Here is a 17,838-nt window from a genome sequence, read left to right on the forward strand (position 1 = left end):
TTAATAATTTATTGTTCTTGTAAGAATATCTGAATTGTAAAGAATAATACTTGGGAAATTCTTTGTTAAATAGGAAGAACCACCTTGGAATTTCCTTTTTCTTCCCTTTTCATTTAAGGTTGTAGTAAATCTTGTGGCTCTGTTGGATCCCCTATTCAAAGAGCTTATCTCGTCTAATTTAAGACTAATAATCAAGGAAGAGATTGTGTGAGACCTTGTAAATCATGGTGAAGTGTTTGGACTTTTTTCTTCATATACCAGAAAGCCCTTGAAGGGTTTTAAGAATAAAAAGGATATAATCTTACAAACATTTATTGTTAGTTCATGATGGCTACTGTATAGAGAGAGATGGTGTAAGTTGGGAGACCAGCAGGTCCCATAAGAAATTACTGGACTTAGATTAGAGTAGTAGCAGTAAAGACACCAAAAAGTGGACTGATATGAGAAATATTTTGGAAGTAAAGCCAAGAAGACTGGTTGATGGAGTAGGGGAACAAGAGAAAAAATAACAATACTTAACCTCAGGGTTGTTGTAAGAATTAAATAAACTTCCATTTTAAATGATTTAACAGTGTGCTTGCCTTTGCTGAACAAATGGTGGCTACCATTATTTTATTTTTTTATCTCTATAGAACTAAGCACTGTATTTTATAAATATTAAGTACCTAATAAATGGTTGTTTAAAAATAAAACCTTAAATAATTTCTTTTTAAGAATGTTCTATTTCCCTTGAACAATTTAATATTTGATAACTTATCTTTCTCATCTTGGTACTGAGTCATATAACATATATACAATCAAAAAGTACTTTAAGCCCTGGCCAGTGTGGCTCAGTGGACTGGGTGTTGGCTTGTGAACCAAAGGGTCACCAGATCAATTCCCAGTCAGGGCACATGCCCTGGGTTGTAGGCCAGGACCCCAGTAGCAACCACAAATTGATGTTTCTCTTCTTCTCTTTCTCCCTCCCTTCCCCTCTCTCTAAAAATAAATAAGTAAAATCTTTTTTAAAAAGTACTTTAAAACCATGATTCTTTCATTCCCTTCACAATTTGAGGCCTATCAAGAAACTGAGGAATAGCCCTGGCTGGCGTAGCTCAGTGGATTGAGCACGGGCTGGGAACCAAAGTGTCCCAGGTTCGATTCCCAGCCAGGGTACCTTCCTGGGTTGCAGGCCATAACCCCCAGCAACCGCACATTGATGTTTCTCCCTCTCTCTCTCTCTATCTCTATCTCTATCTCCCTCCCTTCCCTCCCTAAAAATAAATAAATAAAATCTTAAAAAAAAACTGAGGAATAAAAAGCATGTATGACACTCAAAAAACAGCTAAATGGCAGAAGTAGGCCCTTCCTTATCAATAATTACCTTAAATATAAAGAAATTAAGCTCTTCAATTAGAAGACAGAGATTGGCAGAATGGATTTAAAAAACACAACCCATCTATTAATAAATATTGTCTATTACAGATTCACTTTAAATATAGACACAAAAGGTTGAAAGTAAAAGGATAAAAAACTAGATTCCACGCAAACAGTAACCAAAATAGAGCAGGAGTGGCTGGCTATACTAATAAACAAAATAGACTTTAAATTTAAAAAACAGATTACAAGAAGGATATTATGTATTAATGAAAGGTTTGATATAAGAAATCACAATTTTAATGACAGACCATCAAAATATATCAAGCAAAAAATAACAGTACTGAAGGGAAAAATAGACAGTTCCATAATAATACAGTTTACCCTTGAATACCACAGGTTTCAACTACACAGGTCCTCTTATACTTAGATTTTTTTTTTCAATAAATGCCTGTACTGTTTTCGATCAGCAGCTGGAAGTCTGCAGATGTAGAGGGCCAACTCTATGCTATTTTGTGTAGGAGACGTGCACATCCATGGTTTTGCTATCTGTGGGGCATCCTGGAACCATCCCCCATGGATTCCAAGAGTTAGGTTTTGGGGGAGTCAGATTTTCAGCTTCAGAGAGTCAGAACCCCTAACCCCTATCTTGTTCGAGGATCAACTACAGTTGAACACTTCAATATCCCACTCATAATAATGTATAGATAAATAAATAGAAGATAAAGGAATAGAGGACTGAAATAACACAATAATCCAATTAAATCTAATAGAGATATACAAGATAACTATCATCATACACATTCTTCTCAAGTACCGCACATGGGACATTCTCCAGGACAGGCCATATGTTATGCCTCAAATTAAGTCTCAATGGATTTAAAAATATAAATGTTATTCAAAGTGTCTTCTCTGACCACAACAGGGTCAAGTTACACATCAAAACATAAAGAAAACTGGAAAATTCAGAAAATTTTGGAAATTAAACATCACATTTTTAAACAATCAATAGATCAAAAATCACAACAAAAGATAGATTAAGAATACTTAGATACAAATAAAAATGCAAACACAACATACAAAACTTATGGAGCACAGAAAAATCTGTGCTAAGAGGGAAATTTATAGTTATAAATGCTTACATTTTAAAAAGAAAGATCTCAAATCAACAACCTAACTTCACAACTTAAGGAACTAGAAAAAAGAACTAACCCACAGTTGATCAAAGGAAGGAAATTATAATAATTAGGGCAAACAAAGATAAATGAAATAGAGAATAGAAAACAGAGAAAAATCAATGGAACAAAAATTGATTCTTTGAAAAGGTCATCAAAATTGACTAATCTTTGGCTAGATGGACTAAGGAAAAAAGAGACCTATTACTAAAATCAGAAATGAAAGTGGGGACATTACTACCAACTCTACAAAAATAAAAACGATTATAAAAGAGTATTATGAACAACTGTATGCCAAAAAGCTACATAACCTAGATAAAACGGACAAATTCCTAGAAACACAAAACCTACCAGTCATACAGAGAAATAGGCAATCTGTATACACCTATAACTAATAAGGAAATTAAATCAGTAATCAAAAATTTCCCCAAAAGTATAAGCCCTGAACCTGATGGTTTCACTGATGAATTCTACAAAACATTTAAAGAAGAACTAATACCAATCATTCCTAAACTAATTTTTCCAAAAAATAAAGAGGACAGAATACTTCCTAACTCATTCTATGAGAGCAAAGCCAGAAGAATGCACCACAAGAAAACTACAGACCAATATCCCTTATGAACATCAATGTAAAACACATCTTCAACAGAATACTATTAAACAGAATTCAGCAACATATTAAAAGGATTATACACCATTACCACGTGGGATTCATTCCTGGAATGAACAGCACCATCCTTCCCCGGCTGGTGTGTCTGAGTGGACTGAGCACCAGCCTGCAAACCAAAGGGTTGCAGGTTCAATTCCCAGTCAGGGCACATGCCTGGGTGGCAGACCAGGTCTCCAGTAGGGGCGCATGAGAGGCAAACACACACTGATGTTTCTCCCTCTTTCTCTCTCCCTTCCCCGTCTCTAAAAATAAACAAACTCTTTTTTCAAAAAAGAAAGAAAATCCCATTCTAAAATTCATATGGAATTTCAAGAGACCTGAATAGCCAAAACAACCTTGATAAAAAAAAACTCGGAGAACTCACATTTCCTGATTTCAAATCCCACTACAAAACTACAGAATCAAAACAGTGTTGTATTGGCATAAAGACAGACATATAGACCAGTGGAAAAGAATACAGAGCCCAGAAAAAAAGCCTCAAATATATGATCAAATGATTTTTGACAAGGGTTTCAAGACCATTCAATGGTGACAGGACAGTCTTTTCAACAAATGGTCTTTAGAAAACTGAATATCCACATGTGCAAGAATGAAGTTGAACCCCAATCTAACACCATCTATGAAAATTAACTAAAGATGAATCAAGGACCCTGGCTGGGTGGCTCAGTTGGTTGGAGCCTCCTCCCATACACCAAAAAGGTTGTGGGTTCAATCCCCAGTGGAGGCACACAGGAGGCAACCAATTAATGTTTCTTGATGTCTGCCTCTCTCTCTTCAACAAACATATCCTTGGATTTAAAAAAAATTCTTCTAAATTAATTTGTCACTACAATTAGTATTAGTGCCCAATTGAGCAAAACAGTATAAACATAATAAAATTTATATAGATATATAAGAAAATTTTTATTGGAACCATACCTCTTAGTGAGATGAATGTGACTTTTATTTTATGAATCTAAGCATTTGCTGAAAGTTATTAGTCAATGTACACAATCAATTCTTTTCCTTTATTTTTAAATATAAACTCTGAGAAAGCTTGTTTTACATAAATATGTAAATAGGAATAAAACATTTTCTTATGGCAAAATCATAGTTTTTTTACCTCCTCCAGTGTTATATGCCAAAAATCCCACAGTGATTTATTATTAAAAATTACTTTTAATTATCAATTAACAACTACATTAGGTCCTCCTTCAATTTTGTTGGAAGGAAGAACTGGAAACCACCTACATTGGAATATTATTTGGAGCCCAGTGATTTGGGTCATTCACTTTCCAAACAGCAGGACCAAGTTTCCTTCCATGTACCATAGTAAAATTAGGAATGGATAAGAAATACGCAAAGGAAACAATCCTACTGAACTATAATTATCAAAATATTTTTTAAATTACTGATACAGTATTAACTGTTTCAATGTTAGTGCATTGAATAAAAGATCAGGCAGTGAGTTAAGCAGCGCACATTTTCACAGTACTAAGCAAAAATATTTCTAAATACCACAATGTAAATGTCAACATCATGATTTCTATGTTCACAAAGGTGATTTCCACTGATGACATAGTCACACGAACTGCTAGTATTTCTCTGGTTTACGATTACTTTAATAAATGACGAAGACGCAAAAACTTGACTTAGATGTTAGACAAAACACAGACGTGATATCCTTTCCATTCTAGTTCACGGGCCACAGGAATGCTAGAGTGAAGAACTCCTGGTTTAATGGCAGGAAAGGGGGCATCGATGAGGAGACAACTAAGGGGAAGAACGAAAAAGTGAGGAGTGAAGAAAGCAAGGAAGTTGCTAGGAGGAATGGGATGAAGGCAAGCAAGAAATAAATTTATCTAAATCTCTGGACTAAGGCTAAGCAATAAGCTCGGAGGTCCACTGCCAGCTATCTCTAAGATGATTTACATGAATATTTTATAACTAGGTTCTTCAATGGAGCCCTACGCACTCATCTCTTCCTCCATTCCTAAAGGGTCGCCCAGTTGCAGCTAACTTAAAAGTCCAAATACAACCAGTCTTTTCCGAGGTCTTCCAGAACAGTATAAATCTGATCCCTGCAGGGCCATACTCCAAGTCTTGTGCCCTCAGCTCCCACCCCCTTAACTAGCGGGGAGTTACCCGTCCCCCACTAGTCCCGACAGTGGTCGCCAAAAGGGGGCAGCGCTCACCTCACCTGTCCCTGGCCCGCGATTTCTTCAGCGCGCAGGGCTGGTGGGCCTCCTCTGTCCGCTGACCCTGGGGCTCTTCACCACTGCAGGCTGGAGGAAAACAATCCCCTCCTGGGTCCTTTTTTTTTTTTCTTCAAAAATTGAGCTTTCCTGTGCTTCCGGACGCCGGTTTTCCCTTTAACTCCCTGTTCCCCGCCTGGCCCGGGGTCACCACTCCCAACAATGACCACCGGGCTCAGGCCGGCTCTTTTCGGCTGGCGGAGATGTTTCCTCTCGGAACCCCTCAGGAGAATAACGTTCTTCCACACGTTGCGTCGGTTCCAGTCTGGCGTGCTGGGACCTGTGTAAAACATGAGTGCAGAGGTGTCGGAACACGTGCTGAAAAGTCACCGAACCTTCGACGACCAAAGCAAAGTTCCTGAACTTTCGAGGACCTCCTGGAAGTTCTCGCACAGGAACGTTCTGGGCCGTGTGGAGGCCCCGCGATACTTCGGGCGGCTTTGAAGCATCGCGATGTTACCAGCTGTGCGAAGACTTCCGGCTGAGAGGCCTTCCCCGGGCCTCCAGACGCCCTGAGAGGGAAGGTGTGGCCCAAACCAGCCAAAAACAAAAAAAAAACACGGATACACCCACAAAGATGTGTGGTTCAGGGGAATATCCCTGAGAGCAAAGCAGCTCCAGCTTCCACCTGTCCCAGACCGCCTTTTCCCTGTCTCTGTCACTCCTGAGCATACGCAGGAGTGGCTGCCTTTAAGTTCTCTCTAGATTGTGTGTTTTGAGTGGCCCCCACAACAGATCAAAACGACAAAACTACAATAGTATTCTCCTCCCAACCCCCACTGTAAAGTTTCTAAAAACTTACAGAATAGAAAAAAAAACCCTATTAAGGAGTTTTAAATCTTCCATTCGTTTATGGAGCAAATATGTTCCTGGTGCCTACTTTTGTAGTAGGCACTGGGGATTAATGATGCAAAAGATAATCACAGCCGCTAAAATCAGAGTCCAATTTTTTTCAAGGAGGTAAACTGGCAGTTATAATGAATAAGTTACATGTCCGGGGAAGGAAAAGAATTTATAGGAATGTGCTTCAGGGGCTTCTGACCTAGACTTGGGAAATTTCTAAAACTTAGAGAAACTTCCCAGTTGAGCTCTGCAGGGAGGGGTTTTCCAAGCCAAGAGAGTGGTCAGAGAAAATTCCAGGCAGAGGCAATAGCTTGTAGCAAAACCTAAAGACAGGGCAAAGCATGGTTTATGGGAGATAATGAAAGAAATTCAGCATAGCTGACTGCTGAACAATACAGGAAAGCAATTAAGAATATTGACTCTGAAAGTTGATTATCTGGGTTGAAATCCCAGCTCTACCACTTATCACCATTGAGAAACAAAGTGGTGGAATACAGAGAGAAGGCAGCTCATGAAGGACTTTGATAAGCCATGTTAAGGGTTTGATACGTTATCCTAAAAACAACAGAGGGCCATTGGAAGCAAGTGATCGATGTAATCAGATTTGTTTTATAAATATTGATCTCTTCCCAAACAAAAGCTGAGGGAATTCACCACTAGACCTTTCTTACAAGAATTGCTAAAAAGAGTTCTTCAAGCTGAAACAAAGGGACACTAACTGGCAATCAGAAAACATATGAAAATTTAAAATTCACTGGTAAAGGTATATGTACACTCAACTTTGCAAAACCGTAATCCTGTAAACATGATATATGAATCACTTTGAAGTCTAGCGTAAAGGCCAAAAGACAAAAGAGTTAAAAATAGCTATAGTTAAATATTCTTTTAATGGATACTCAGTGTAAAAAGGTGTAAATTATGACATCAGCAACATAAAACATTGGGGTAACAAGTAAAAATGTAGAGGTTTTTTATGCAATTGAAGTTCCCAGCTTTAAATAGACTGTTTAAGATGTTTTGTGAAGGCCTCATAGTAACCACCTATAATAGATACACTATAGACAAAGAGAAAAGAAAGCATACTACTGCAAAAAATCATTAATTCACAAGACAAGACAACAAGAAAGGAACAAAAGAACTACAAAACAAATAGAAAACAGTTGGCAAAATAGCAGTGGTATGTCCTTATCCAGTAATAATAATTCTAAATGTAAATAGGTTAAATTCTTCAATCAAAAAGCGGAGAGGCTGCCCTGGCTGGTGTGGCTCAGTGGATTGAGAGCCACTCTGTGAACCAAAGGGGCGCCTGTTGGATTCCCAGTCAGGACACATGCCTGGGTCGCAGGCCAGGTCCAGCCCCCAATATGAGGCACTAGGGAGGCAACCACCCATAGATGTTTCCCTCTCTTTCTCCTTCCCTTCCCCTCTTTCTAAAAATAAATAAATAAAATCTTTTTTTTAAGGCAGAGAGGCTGAATGGATTAAAAATTTAAATTAAAAAAAAAACAAGACCCAACTATATGCTACCTACAGGAGACTCACTTTGGTGTAAGAACAATCATAGGCTGAAAGTGAAAAACAAAAGTGAAAAAGAAAAACATAGGCTGAAAGTGAAAAAGAAAAACATATATCACGCAAGCAGAAACCAAAGAGAGGAGGGGTAGCTATACTTGTATCAGGCAAAAGCTGAAATAAGAGACAAAGAAAGTCATTATATAATGATAAAAGGGTCAATTCACCATGAGATATAACGATTGTAAATATATATGTACCCACCATCATACTAACTAAATATATTATGTAATTAATTATTAACAGATTTAAAGGCAGAAACAGACAGCAATACAATAATAGCCAAAACCTATAGAATATACAACACCAAGAGTGAACCCAAATATAACTATGGACTTCGGGTGATTATGATGTGTCAATATAGGTTCATCCACTGTAACAAATGTAATAGTCTGGTGGGGACGTAGATGATGGAGAAGTCTATGCATATGTGACTCAGGGGTAAGATGAAAACTCTCTGTACCTTCATCTCAATTTTGCTGTGAACCTAAAACTACTATAAAAAAATAAAGTCAATTTTAAAAAATGAAATTTTAACCAAAATCAATCTCTGCTGTAAAGCATAGAGAAACAAAATAAGACTGGAATCAGGGAAAATACAGTTGAAGAAGCCAATGCCATCGCGAATGAATCAATGAAATCCCTTATGGATATGTTTTCATCCCTACTAATAAAATAGTTAATTTCAACATATCATTCCATGCTTGCTCAAAACATTTTAGTTTTGACAAGATGCTCAGAAATTTGTCTTGCTTGGTTCCAGACAATCTGCAAACTAAGAAAATGTTGTCCCTGTTTGTTCCTCCATCCAAATACATCATTCTGGTTTTATAACACTGGGTTGTCACTGACTCCAACATCCTTGGTATCACAGGTTCATAGAGGCTGAGTCACTTGGCTGCCCAATACAAAAAGGCCTTAGACACACTTTGTTTAGTCTGTTTGGCCTAGCTGAACAGGTATTTCTCAATTTTCTCTGCAAATTATAGGGTTATATAGATTTTGTTTCTGCCCATGATAAATAAGTTCATGCCAAGGCATATTCCCCCAATTCCTCTTATACCAACCCAATACCCTGCTTCCTTAGTGGTCCAAGAAACAAGTCCTTGTTTTACTTCCTCTTAGCTTCCTTTGCCTCTCCCAAGACTATATTACAAAAAGCTCAAATCTTGTTCCACCATGTTTTACCTCCTGTTTTTGTTCCTGTCCCAAATTGTCTATTTTCATCATTCTTTCACTGAAAGAATGACTCAAGATCACACATTTTCAAATATGGAGGCAAGTCTCCAACTAGACTTTTTCATAACAGCACATAACTATCCAAGTAATTAATCCACTGCCTATTCTCCAGGCAGATGAACACCAGGCAGCTAGGAAGCCCTGAGTGCTAACTTTAACTCTTCTGTTAACTTCTCAGATCCTGGACAAGTCACACTGGTAAGATTTAAATCCTGGCACCACCACCTACTTGCTGTTTAATGTTGGGCAAATTAACTTAGCCTCTTTGTATTTTGGTTTCCCCATTTGTAAGGTGTAGATAATCAGAGTCCTATCTAATAAGGTTGCTGTGAGAATTAAATGAATCGATACATGTAAAACACTAAACAGAATCAAGAATATGGTAAGAACCCGATATGTGTTAGCTATTACTTCATGAAAGGCACGGCAACAATAGAAGTGAATGAGATAGAAAACATCTCACTGGATTCCCCCCTTGTTCTCCTGGATTTTACACTCTAAAAAGGGAGAAAGATAATGCACAAATAACCAAGTTAATTACAGATTGTGATAATACTATAAACAAGATGATGGGGTGGGAATGGAGACTCTAGATAACATGTTTATGTGAGGAAGAAAGATAAGAAGGAATCAATAATGCAAGGAGCTAGAGAAATAAACAGCAAATGCTAAGACTATGAGGCTGGAAGAGTTTGGAGAGTTCTAGAAATAGGGAGAAGGCCGGTGTGGCTGAAGATTGGTAAACTCAAGGGAGAGCGGTAGAAGCCAAGATTTAGGCAAAGGCTTAACAACGTGGGCCCTGTTAAAAGGCTAAATTTATTCTAAATACCATGGGGATTCATTGAGGGATTTTAATCAGGAGAAGAATAACAGATCTATGTTTTAAGAGGACCCTTGCTAGACATCTGTGAAATGCACAGTCCAAGGGCAACCTGCCCAGCTAACAAAATTTTAACACTACCCAGGAACTTAAAGGTCATCAAAATTCATTTACACAGTCCCTTCCAGCTCCAACAATCAGTGGTTCTATGCTGAAATTGAAAGAAGAGAACTTTGACTTCTTTGATTTCTCAAATAACATAATCAAAGCACGTAGGTTCATTATTTCTCTTTCCTTCTGTGCCTTTGGTTTTAAATGGTTGAGCTGTGTCAAATAAATGCTTTTAATTGTTCTTGTTTCTTGCCTCCAAATTCCCAACTGCTAATCAATAATTTTCCACTAATGAAGTGTCCAAAACTAAAAACAGCATCCCAGGTACTATCTCACTAGAGCCAAACAGAAAGAGCCATTACCTTCTTGCTTTGTGACCAGAGGTCAGTGTCATACTTTTCTAATCTATATTATGTAACAGACATATATCTAATTTGCCATTTAGCATCACATTGGGCCTCTTATAGCCATTACTATTTTCCAGGTGTTTTCCACCCCATGAAAAATTTTCTTTTCAATTACTTTTCCCCAGATGCCTCTACTTGAATTTTTTCCAAGTTGAGTGTCATTCTCTTTGCCATATTGCTTATGTTTTATATAATTTCTTTGCCTCTCCTGGTGTTTGCTGAGTATCTTCTTTTGGGGTCATCTGCAACTTTCATTAACATGTTTGTGGACGAGATGTAACTGGAAGGGAACTGTTGAGCAATGCATCTTCTGTTCCTTTATTAGATAGGAGCTGGTTCTAGAAGTGAAGAAGGGACCCCTTTATTAAAAGTAGAAATCAGCCCTGGCTGCTGTGGCTCAGTGGACTGAATGCTGACCTATGAACTGAAAGATTACCAGTTTGATTCTTAGTCAGGGCACATACCTGGGTTGCAGGCCAGGTCCCCAGTTGAAGGCATGTAACAGGCAACTGATCAATGTATCTTTCACATATTGATATCTCTCTCCCTCTCTTTTTCTCCCCCTTCCCCTCTCTCTAAAAATAAATAAATACAATATTTTAATAAATTAGAAGTCACCTCTGCTCTTAGACACACACATACACATGTGCACATATGCACATATACATACTTTTAAATGTTCTCAATTCTCTAAACTTCTCTTTAAAAAAAACTCCTTGCTGCAACATAGAAAAAATCTATATCAGAGGTCCCTAACATTAAGATCACAAATGTGATGTCACTGGGGTTCCCATGAACTCCTTTCATTGTATTCACAACATATTCCCATTATCATGTCCTTGAGTACATGTGCAGTTTTCTAGGGAAAAAGCCCATAGATTTTATTAGAAATTCCCAGGAATGGGTAAATCCAAAAGGACTCACTGGACATGGACAAGTGTGTTGATTGAGGTGCGAGAGGGGGATATAGGGGACTAAATGGTAATGGGAAAAAATACAATAAAAGAAGAAGAAAAAGAAGAAGAAGAAGAAGAAGAAGAAGAAGAAGAAGAAGAAGAAGAAGAAAGAACCACTCTTTGATATCATTGTTTCTTAAAAAGTGAATCAATAGCCAATTGTATTGGAATCACAGGAAATGCTTTTTTAAATGCAGATTCTTGGGTCCTATTCCAGACACATAGAATCAAAATAGAGCTAGGATTGTGCATTTTTAATTAAATGTAAATTATTTTTGAATAGGAAATGTATGTTAGTTGTATACAATTTAAATTTGTTTAAGATTTTATTTATTTATTTTTAGAGAGGGAAGGGAGGGAGAAAGAGAGAGAGAGAGAAACATCAATGTGTGGTTGCTGGGGACCGTGGCCTGCAACCCAGGCATGTGCCCTGACTGGGAATCGAACCTGCAACACTTTGGTTCTCAGCCTGCGCTCAATCCACTGAGCTACGCCAGCCAGGGCTACAATTTAAATTTTTTATGGATTGATTTCAGAGAGAGGGAGGGAGGGGAAAAAAAAAACACATTGATTTGCTGTTCCACTTATTTACACAATCATTGGTTGATTCTTGTATGTGCCCTGGTCAGGGATTGACCCCACAACCTTAGGGTAACAGTACTATGCTCTAACCAACTGAGCTACCCAGGTAGGCTGATTGTATAAAATTTAAAAGATCAAAAGGGGAAAGTTTCTCTCCTATCCCTGTTTCCCAGCTACCAGTTTCTCTTCAGAGAGGCAACCACCATTACCAGTTTTCTGTGCATTGTTTTGGGATATGTTAAAGAAAAATCAAACCTCCCAGGTGATTTTTATGCATAATAAAATTTGAAAGTCATTGCTTTATAAAGAAAAAATGAATATTTTCCTGCATTAATGACTATCTTAATCAGACTGACTTTCCCTTGCCCTTCTGAGAACCGATTATCCTGACAAACAACACTCAAGGCAATCATATATGAATAAATTTGAAATTTTCCCATCTCCTCTTGGTAAAGAAAACATCTCCAGTAGTTTTAATCATTTGGCTGGAAGTTACCACCTCTGTTTCCAGCACTTTGTGACACAGTCTGGTACTTCACACTGGATTCAGGTGTTCAATAAACCAATTAGCTGGTGATCACAGTGGGATTGACCTTCTGACTGCCTAGATGCTGGGGATTAATCATTACCAAAGAAAATTCTTGAACTTTTTTTTTGGCAGTGGGGAGAACCACCCTGCCATAGGCAGGAGCTTCACTTATTAGCTGATAGAAATGCCTAGATCTCAGAAATGTTGTGCACACAACCAATGGTTTCTTGCAGACATTAACGAGTCCAGACTACCTCACTCCTGCATTACTGGGAAGTTCCACTTCCATACTTCTGTCTGAGTATGGTCCAAGGCCTCAAGCAGAGTAAAGTGTGGGTTAGTGTTTTCAGATATGAAGCATGGTTGAATATATGTCACATAAAAGAAATGTATTTTAGATGCTAACCCAAAACTTTAGCCCCATTCCACTCAATTTCATACCTGAAAGGCTAACAAATAATGAATGAAGAGATGCTCAAAGTTGTTAGGAATCAGAGACATTAAAATGTTTAAAATGAGACAGCACATCATGCTCATCAGCTTGGCCAAATTTGGAAAGAGAAAAATACTAATTGCAGGCTAGAATATAGGAAAACAGGAAACTCCAGGCACTACTGGTGGAGAGTATTCTAGCTGTACCAAGTGAAATTAAGTATATGTATACACTGTGACCCAAGAGTCCCACAGTGGGCACATCCCAGAGGAATCCTCCATAGGTCCAGTGGGGAATGGTGAAGAATTTCACTGTGGTTTTGGGATAGCGAGAAGTTGATGGCAATTTAAGTGTCCAGCTCTAAGGGAATAAGTGAAAATAACTTTTCACTGTGGAAAATCATCCAGCCTTTATAATAGAAACATCAACCTAAGCATACATTCAGTAACATGGACAGATTTTTATAAACATAATGTTGAGGGAAAATGTACAAGTTCATTAGAGCAAGTTCTAATGTGAAACAGAACAAATTCTATAGCACATTTTATGAAAGTTAAAAGCACATACATAGACAGAAAGTATATCAGTGGTTGCTAAAGGCTGGGGCAGGGAACAAAATGAGCTTTCTTTTGGGGTTGATAAACATATTGTGGAAGTAGATAGTAATGATGGCTGCACAAATTTTTTTGCAATAAAAACCACTGAATTACATAGTTCAAAGGGTGAAATTTAAGGGTGTGAATCATATCTCAACAAAAGAAAAGCACACACATACCAATCCTGTTTATTTTACAAGGATACTTAGATATAAAAGAACATAAAAAAACATTGGAGTGGCTGCCTGAACGGAGAGAGGATGGGATTAGGGATTAGGATGGGGATGAAGGCTTTTCATAGCCCAGAACTGAGGAAGATAATTAGCTCAATCCTCTGTGCCTGTGGTAAAACCAATAAAAAAAAACAATAACAATACAAGGGAAGGAGAGGGAAAAATGTTTATAGTTTTAATAAGGGAAAATAATTACACTACTATATGAGGAATGAAAGGAAACAGAATGCTACAACTTTAAAAATGTTAGAAACGCAACTATGTAGAACCATGCACATAAATGGGAAAAAGCATGACAGACAGCTGTAGTGCTGTGTACTGGCAATGTTTCTGCCACTGTTGTATTATCTTGGCCACCATAGTACTTAATCTCCCTGTATCTTAGCTTCCTCAATTCAAATGGAAATGATAATAATAACACCTACTTCCAAAGGTGCTTATGAGAATTATAATGAGTTAATTTATGCCTGATGATAGCAAACCTTATATAAGGGTTACCTGGTATCAGTATTTTTCTAACTTTTTGAATTGTAGGCTCCAGACTCAGACTGTCTATCCAATCAGGGTCCACTGCCCATTAATGGTGTGACTTTCACAAAACTACCCAGTTAGAGACTCAGTTTTCTCATCTGTTGTGAGGATTAAAGGAGACAATGTATTTGGCACACAATAAGCACTCAAATGTTTACATATTATGTTATTAGGAATATTATTAATGCATTGTCATTGTTTTAAAAGTAGTGTAAAAAGAGTAGAAAGTACAAAGTGTGACATTTATCATGTTCTTTCTAATGTATATATTCTTCTATATTCATTAAACTTCATTTTGTGCTATAATCCTCATTACACTTCCTCAATCTTCATTGCACTTTGAACATCTCCTTCACAAGAGTAATTAATTAATTAGGTAGGTGGCAATTTCTAGTTCATCTCTGTCATCCTCAGTAGAATCTAGGCTCCATGAAGGCAAGGATGGTATCTGTCTATGCCCAGTATCTAGCACAGAGCCTGGCACTTTGTTGACTAACAAATATTTGTTTAATCAATGAACAAGTAATGAGAAAAACATTTTAACATATACATTCTGAAAGAGCATAGTCATGAGATTAGAGGCAAGTATCTCATTTCCTCATCTGTCTGGAAAATGAGAAGTTGCCCATTTTGTAAGCTAGGAAGACAGTCAACATTCGGATTCTGGGAGCTCTTTTGGCAGCCCTTCCTTGCTGCCTGAACCTGTCTCAGGAATCCTTTCAGCTGTAGCAGAATACTGGAAACCCAGTACTTTTCCAGAACTTCCTGTTCAGTAAAGGAAAAGTACTCAGTCTCTCTAGATCATCTTCACCCAGTGTACCTTAGCCCATACCCACTGACTCATGAAAGGGCAGAGACCTTAAAACTGTCTTTCATGTCATAGATGAGCAGATGAGCCCAGATAAGTGGATTGACTTTCCAAAACCTAACACATGCTGATAAAAGAGCTGGCACAACTAGAAATGGAATCATTCTTACAGTTCTCTCTCTCTCTCTCTCTCTCAATATTGTACATATATATATAATGGTATCATTCATTAAAAATTATCTTTATGAAAGAATCTTCATTACATTAAGGAAAATGCTCTTGATACATTGACAAAAGCAGACTAGAATTGTACATATAACATGTATGAAAAATAAATAAATATAAAATATCCAAATATAGGTATATTGATATTTCTGTTAATCTATGTAGAAAATTAAAAAGTGTGCCATAATATTAACAGTGTTTATTTCAGGTTGGTGGGGTTATAGTCTCATTTTCCTTATGCTATTCTACATTAAAAGTTTATCTTCAATGAGCATATAATTCTTTATACTTAGAAATTTGGGCTTTAAATTCCTGATCTAATATTTTTGAGTGGTTTTATTTTGATAGTGGTTAGCATTGTGCAGTTAGGTAGCACCAACCTCGTATCCAAAGACATTTTACCAATCATTTAATCTAATCTGTAAAATGGGCATATTTATATCTATTTCACAGGGCTATTGTGTGAATGAAATAATAAATATGAAATTCCTTTGTAACACTCAAGCTTGATAAAGCTGTCAGGTGGTATTATAATGATGATAAAGTCCTGTGGCCTAAAAGAGGTGGGAGTACCCTTAGGATAATGTGCCCTTATGCTGAGAAGCTTTAGGCTAAGAGAGGAGAGAGATCTAAGTGTCAAGAGAAAAGTGAGAGCTTTTCCCCCCAACACTTATGGGAAAGAATCACATGCTTGACCTCACCTCTCCCTCTCCCCTATACAGCCAATAAATGCCTCAATGTTCCCTCTCCAAATTAAATAATCCATCTATCTCTTAAACAGCCCATGCCAGAGGCAGCTTGTTGTGGACAGGATCTAGTGTATTTTAAGGCAATGGCAAGTTTGTTTCACATTCCCTGTAAAGTGAAAAGGAAGCCTGTGTAGGGATGTACCCAGCAGCCTACTAAAGCCTGTCTAGTACCAAACCAGAAAGGGGCTATTTCCACTCTGGGTGATTAGAGTTCATTATGGGAAAAAAAGAGATAACTTTTAACTGGGACCATTTGTATTGAGCTTTATCCTCTGCAAGGCTTTTTAAATTAACAGCTTTGGGGTCTCAAACATTCAATGGAAAATGAGATTTCACACAAAACAAGAATTTTTTTAATTAGTAAAAGGGACCAAAGGTAATATGCCAAACTAATGTTACTTTTATATTTTTAAAAAACTAATACAGACCTATGGTGAATTTGCCCAAGAAAAATGAAAATGTATGCTTACACAAAAACCTGCACATGAACATTTATAGCTGCTTTACTCATAATTGCCCCAAACTGGAAATAACTCAAGCATTCTTTAACTGGTAAATAGATAAACTGTGATACATCCATATAATGGGATACTACCCAGCCATAAAAAGGCATGAACTCTCAATAAACACAACAATATGGATAACTCTCAAATGCATTATGCTAAAGGAAGCCAGATCCAAAAAGCTACATATTGTATTATCCCAACCTATGATATTCTGGAAAAGGAGAACTACAGGGGAGAGCCACTCGGTAGTTGCCAGAGGATAGGATGAAGAGAGGGCTGACTGCAAGGAGACAATGAAAGGGAACATTGGGGAATGGCGGCACTATTTTTTTTATGATGGTTACATGAATATGCACCTGTGAAAACTTACAGAATAATAAGCAGAAAAGTGAATTTTACTACATAAAATTTAAAAATAAATGCATAAATTAAAAATAAAGTAACAGGCCTATGATAAATTCAAATGCAGGAATTCAGTAAAAAGTCTCCCTTTCAGATCTTTGTGGTGATAGAATAAATATTGATAGTTCTGTATTTTGATTGCAGTGATGGTTATATAAATCTACACGTGTGATAAAATGACATGGAACTATATACACATTATGTCAATATCAATTTCCTGCTTTTGTTATTATGCTATAGTTAAGATATAACCATTGGGAGAAATTGAGTAAAGGGTAACGGATCTTTGTACTATCTTTGCAACTTCATCCTGTGCACTTGCGCAGGTGTATTTTAAATATCTCTCAAACAAGCTTCCAGACTCTAGTCCTGCTCCCCACTCCCCAAAGGTGAACACTATTGCAAATTTCTTTCATATCTTCTGCCTATTAATCCTAATATCTTATATATGTATATATGTACCTATAAATTTATACATAAATACTTTTAACACAAACAGTAGCATATCAAACGCATTATTCTGCACCTTGCCATTTCTCGACTAATTTACTTTAGAGATTTTTTCCATGCCACAAACACAAGGATCCATGACTTTCTTTTTCCCTGCTGCATAGTATTCCATCGCACGGAGGTACCATGAGTTATTTCAACAGTTTCTTATTGATGGTCATTCAAGTCTCAACAAGGAATTGAATTTAAGTAATTTAGAAAATTTTAAACATGAAAGATCAGTTGGTGTTGACACCAAACACAAAGTTTTCAGATTCAAGACTTGCCTCCAGAATACCTTTTGGTATTCTCCAGAAGGGGGAACGCTAGCAGCTGGAGAAGCAAAACGATGGGAAATTTCCCCAGCCAATA

Source organism: Phyllostomus discolor, chromosome 5 (genome assembly GCF_004126475.2).
Source record: "Phyllostomus discolor isolate MPI-MPIP mPhyDis1 chromosome 5, mPhyDis1.pri.v3, whole genome shotgun sequence".
Lineage (NCBI taxonomy): Eukaryota > Metazoa > Chordata > Mammalia > Chiroptera > Phyllostomidae > Phyllostomus > Phyllostomus discolor.